Raw genomic sequence first — 5,956 nt, 5'->3', positions numbered from 1 at the left:
GCACAACACCTGCAGTTAAGTGGAACTGCTTGGGCTTTTTAGCAAACGTTCACTTGTCAGGAAGAATTAGAATCAGGTTGGTTTAGATTTATAGTGTATTGACACCATGCTGGAGAAGAGTTTTGAAAGCAGGGGGCTTCTGCAATGCATCTGATATGGCTTGAATGAAAATACCTTTTTCTTCTCTTAATTTCTATAACACTTTGGTGAAGATCTTTCTTAAGAAATCTCATATTTTTTCTTGTACTGTGCTTATTTTATACACTTTTATTTTCCTCCACATTAGACTGTAAACACTCTGAAGACAGAAAACAGGTCTTTTGGCCAGTCACGGAAGGTGGCTCACTCCTGTAATCCCAGCACTTTGGGAGGCGAAAGGTGAGTGGATTACCAGAGGTTAGGAGTTCAAGACCAGCCTGGATACCATGGCAAAACGCTGTCTCTACAAAAATTAGCTGGGCATGGTGGCACATGCCTGTGTTCCCAGTTTTTTGGGTGGCTGAGGTTGGAGGATCATTTGAGCCTAGGAGGTCCAGGCTGTAGTGAGCCATGATTGAACCGCTGCACTCTAGCCTGAGTGACAGAGTAAGACCTTGTCTCAAAAAAAAAAAAAAAAAAAAAAGATGGTATTTTCGTGTGTGTACCCCTACTCCCCCCATGGCTACTCACACTTGGAGCAGTGCAGCAGGTGTGCCCAGGGCCTAGGCCCAAAGTGCCTAAGCCACTCCTCTGCTGTAAAGAGGGACCCTGAAGGGTGAGGTTCACCCTGCAGGCAGCCAGTTGTACCCAAATGCATTGTCTTTGAGCCAGAGGCATTGCTGCTTCTCTGAAAGAGGTAAAAAGAAAGTGTTTAAAATTCAAGAAGACATTTCAGAGAAAGAGGGACCAGGTAAAGACAGCCAGCCCTGTGGCAGTAAACAGCAGACAGTGAAGGATGAAGACAAAGTTTCGGAAGGAGGAGAACAAGGTCACCTTGCCCTCTGGTCTCATTAGCGGAAATAACACTCACAGGAAGGTCACATCTTAGAAGATATTTGGAAGTTTCCTGGGTGATCACAAAATTGCAGGTGGCAGTATGAGGTTTGCAAAATACACAGAGCATGCCCTCTGAGAGAAACTAAATTGGCAATTAGGACATTGCAGGGCCATAGAGCTTTTCTTCCCTTCTTTAGCTATGAGTCACAAGCTGCCAATTAAGAAATCAGTGACATGTCAGGAGCTTGATATTAACTAATGGGCTAAAGCCCTCAATGGTGATGACTAATAATATTGGTATGTTCAGGATTTAATCTTTAACTTGATTTCCTGGGGTGATTAGATGATGAACAACAACACGGGTTATTTTATTCTTCAGTAGATCCTTTATATGGGGATCTGGGTAGGGCAGTAAAGTAGAAGGAACGCAAAATTGTATCCTCTTGCGTTCTTCCTCCTGCCCCTCCCCAGCAACACGCAGGTAAAGGTCAGCAATCTTGATGTACGGACTGGTGTTCTGGGTAAGATATGCAGGAATCCACAGTGGTCAGAAAGCGTGTGGATCCTATTGTTCCTACCGAGCAACAAATGTGTCAAAAGCTCACACGGCAGCACAGCAAAGACGTTTTGAGAACATGAACTCACAGTCAAGCAGACCTTGTTTGACTCCTAGCTCTGCCCCTTACCAGCCTCAAGCAAGCTTCTTAACCCCTCAGAGCCTCCACTTTACTCATCTGCAAAATGGTGATAATAGTACCCTCCTCCTATGAGTGTTGAGAAAATTAAATGAGATATTGCATGCCAGGACTTCACGTGGTGCCTAGTTCCCGATTAAGTGCTAACTGAAATCAACTAATGTTATCATTATTTTTATTAGCAGCCTGTGAAATGTCTTTTCATTAGCCATCTGTCTTTACAGAGTATAAACCACTTTGCAGTCATTACTTCATCCAAGGAGAGTAGAGATTCCTGTTGATGGAAGAAGATCCCAAATGAGCTGGTCATACATAACACATTTCAACCTACATGCTTAGAAGACAACTCTGTGATTGAAGCTACCGAGGACCTGGCAGGGGGTCATTAAGATGGTATGCAGGACCTCTTTTTAAATCTCACATGTCGTTGTATGTTTATGGTTCTGAAGCAAGCCACGACCTTTGAGGAGGGTCCTCCCTTTGTCTTGTTCTTTCCCTTGCTAGATTAGAATGATCTCTTAGATTGGTGCTGGAATGTCACCAGAGTATCAGTGTCCATTCTTTGGGAAACTCTTGGCTTTTCCCATCCATGCTGCATAGGGCTATCCAACCCTACTTATCAGGAACATTTTGAAGAGGACACTAGGAGAAGCGGGCATTTCTTCAAAAGACCTCAAAAGAGGGAAGGCGTGATGTCACTAGCACTTCATATGAATGGCAGACACAGTATATATAAACTACTTGCACAAGCAGAGTCTCACTTACTGGTTCTGACCTACGTACCAGGGTCATTGGCCAGGACATCATGGACCAAAACACAAACAGTGCTGGATGATAGGGTTCACTGCCAAGGCAAAGAGGACGGATGAAAACAGGAAAGGAAAAGTTTGCCACATGCTCAAGTCTCCTTAGAATAAAAAGTCAACGGTTCATTTTCTCAGCTACATTTTTGCTCAGATCTTACCATCTCCATTTAGCCACCAAATTGTTGACTTAAAAAAGTGGGGGGTCAGGCATGGTGGCTCTGGCCTATAATCCCAGCACTTTGGGAGGCCAAGATGGGGGGATCACAAGGTCAGGAGATCAAGACTATCCTTGGCAACATGATGAAACCCTGTCTCTACCAAAAATAGAAAAATTAGCTGGGTGTGGTAGCATGCACTTGTAATCCCAGCTACTCAGGGAGCTGAGGCAGGAGAATCACTTGAATCTGGGAGGTGGAGGCTGCAGTGAGCCAAGATCGCACCATTGCACTCTAGTCTGGGCAACAGAGTGAGACTCTAATTCAAAAAAAAAAAAAATGAGGAAGTCAGAATCACAAAGTTACAGAATCTCTTTCTTGTCTAAGACCTGAAGCTCCTTCATTTCTTTTAAAACTAGGCAAATAATTCCCAAATGGCAATGTGGAGTTCAAGGCTAGTATGCAGCATGTGGAAAACTTCTACAAATTACAGATGCCTTGAGCATACCCCATGTGGATAGATCCAGAATCTTTAGAGAAGAGTTCCATCCTTTTGAGCATCCCGGATGACTGTGATGAGGGACCAGTCTTAGGAGCCCCTGAAACAGGCCATTTTCATGCCCAGATTTACAAGGTCTGCATCTGAATGTCATGTTCATTAATTAATATGTTTCCTTATAACTTGCCATCAGGAAGTCTGCCCAGCAAGTTTTAAGAAGATAACATAACGCTGGCAGCCAGTTTCTCCTAGTCACCCAGGAGTTTCCCTTCTCCTCTGGGGCAAAAGTCCTTCCTTTCTTCCAAAGTCCCGATACTTTCCACTTAAATTGGCCTTCACTTGAGTCATAGCTAAACCACCCCCCTCTCAAAGCGAAACCCAATTTACCCCTTCTCACCATGAATACTTTTTCTGTTGAGATTCTTATGTATGCAATATGAGGGTGTCCTCTGGACATATTGGCTAAATGTCCAGGAAAAGAATCGCTTCAATAAGTGCTCAGTAAAACTACCTAATGAGACCATAAAGTAGATGCTTAAAATAAATTTTTTAAAAACCAAAGTTGTATTTCAATTCTCTGTGTGTGTATGTGCACGCGTGTGTGTGTATGTGACTGTGTGTGTGTTGAAAGGAAGGGAGAGATTTTTAATCAAATTGAAACAAAGCAATAATTTATATTCCAATGATGAAAAAAAACAACCTGGTCTCGTATTCGGAAACTGAGGGAAAGACAAGTTTCTCATTTGTAATTTGGAAAAATGCCAGGGGTAGGAGGTGGGAGAGCTGAGAAAGGCAGGGGAGCAGGGTTTTCTTTCTTTTTTAATAACAGTTTTTAAATGGTGTGACGTGTGTGGTCATGCCTAAATCTCCCTAAATTATATTTTAGAAAAAAAAATTTATTTAACCTCCAGTCTTCCTTTGTTGGGAAGACAGATGTCATGGAAACCATGCCTGTGCCTAAAGCAAGAGATGGTAAAAGTGATATCGCTATTTCCGTGGCTTCAAAAAGTGAAGCTGGTCTCTGTGCAGGGACACGGTCAAGAATCAGGAACTTTTCCCAGGCTGAGCTGCCTTCCCCACTCAACCCCAGCTACTCTCTGTCAGTACGCTACCCAACCTTCAAAGTTCAACTCAGATGTGTTAGCCTCCCCGATAGCTTCCTCTGCCCTTCCTGTGATCGAATTTAGCTCTTCACACCTTGAGTTAGAACGTAGCTCTCAATTAAAGAAGACGTTTTTCTTCGGAGACTTGTGGCAGTGTCTGGAAACATTTCTGGTTGACGCTATAGGGAGGGGGGTTGCTACTGGTTGTTGCTATTCACTTAGGGTGGCTGACAAAATATTAAATTTGGAAGTCCAAAAGGTTTTATTCAGGCAGGCTGAAGGCAGCCACCTCCTTAACATTAGCATAGGAAAGAGACACTTATCAAAGGCCTTACCCCACACCCATTTGTCTCCACTCTATTTATTCATGTTAATTTTGGGCCAGGTGGGCTAAAAGACAGAGGAGGAGGGAGAGGGGATCTCCGGGGAAGATCAAAGGGGAGTTACGGAAACGAAAGCTTTTACCGGTGGTGAAACCATTCTCTTAACCATGTTAATTATCCGCAAGTGTGTTGACTTAGAACCTCTGCTGTAAAAGCTTGAGGGAATAAATGTGTGGATAAACAGGGAGTCTGGGTCGATGTGTTGCACCTCGCCCACTGAAAGCAGCCAACAGCCATCCCTAGCCCACTTGAAACACTGTAACGGTGTGAGAGCGCATTCACTTATCCCTCCTGGAGTCAGGGTCTGCAGGTCAGACTTCCGCAGGTGATGAGCGACGTCTCAACTAGTATCTACAGGAAAGAAGACAAAGATGCTGCTAAGCATCCTGTAATGCACAGCCTTCAACAACAAAGGATTATCCAGCCCCACACGCTGGCAGCGCTGACATGGAGACCTCTCCCTCCTCCTCTGTCTTTTAGCTCCTTGGCTTCAGGACACCACATTCTTCAGGTTTGCGTTTTCTCCAACCTCACTGGTCCACCCTCTTCAGTCACCTCTGCTGGCCCCTCCACACATCCCCAACCTCTAAACATTGGAGCAGATCAATGTTGGGCTTTATCTTGTGTCTACCCATTCTCACTCCAGCCTATGCCTTTAAATATCATCTCCAGACCTGCCACTCCCAGATTTATGTCTGACTGGACCCTGCCCCTGAATTCTAGGTTCATAGATCTGAATATCTCCACTGGGACATCTCAAAGGCAACCCACACTCAGCATATCCCAAACCAAGCTCTTGATCTTTCCCCCCAAAACCTGCTCCTCCAGCTTAATTGCTATTCCATCTGTCCAATGGCTCAGGGAAATAACCTCAAAGTCATCCCTGACCACTCTCTGCCTCTCAAACATTCATTCAATCTACCATCAACTCTATTGGCTCCAAAGATATTCTAAATCTGACCGCTTCTCTTCACTTCCACTGTCACTCCCTTCGGCCCTGGTCACCATCTGTCACCCAGTCATGGCAGCCATCTCCTAACTGGTCTTTCGGCTCCTGCCTGTAGGCCCTTCTCAATGCAGGAGCCAGAATGATCCCTACAAAATGCAAAGCGGATCATGCCACGCCTCTCTTCAGAACACTCAGTGGCATCCGGCAATTCCCAAAGTCCAAAGTCCTTATACTATGCCGCAAGGCCAATTGTGATCACTCTGCTTCAAAATCCCCTGTGTCTCCCCCATTAGCATCTCTCTGACTCATATCCTGTTCTGCCCCTTCACCTGCCCCAGCAGCCACATCAGCCTCCTGGGTCCTCCCTGCCTCCCGTAGGCACCTCCTAACC

Source organism: Callithrix jacchus, chromosome 6 (genome assembly GCF_049354715.1).
Source record: "Callithrix jacchus isolate 240 chromosome 6, calJac240_pri, whole genome shotgun sequence".
In the NCBI taxonomy this organism is placed as follows: Eukaryota; Metazoa; Chordata; class Mammalia; order Primates; family Cebidae; genus Callithrix; species Callithrix jacchus.
Note: the sequence above shows the minus strand (reverse complement) of the source record.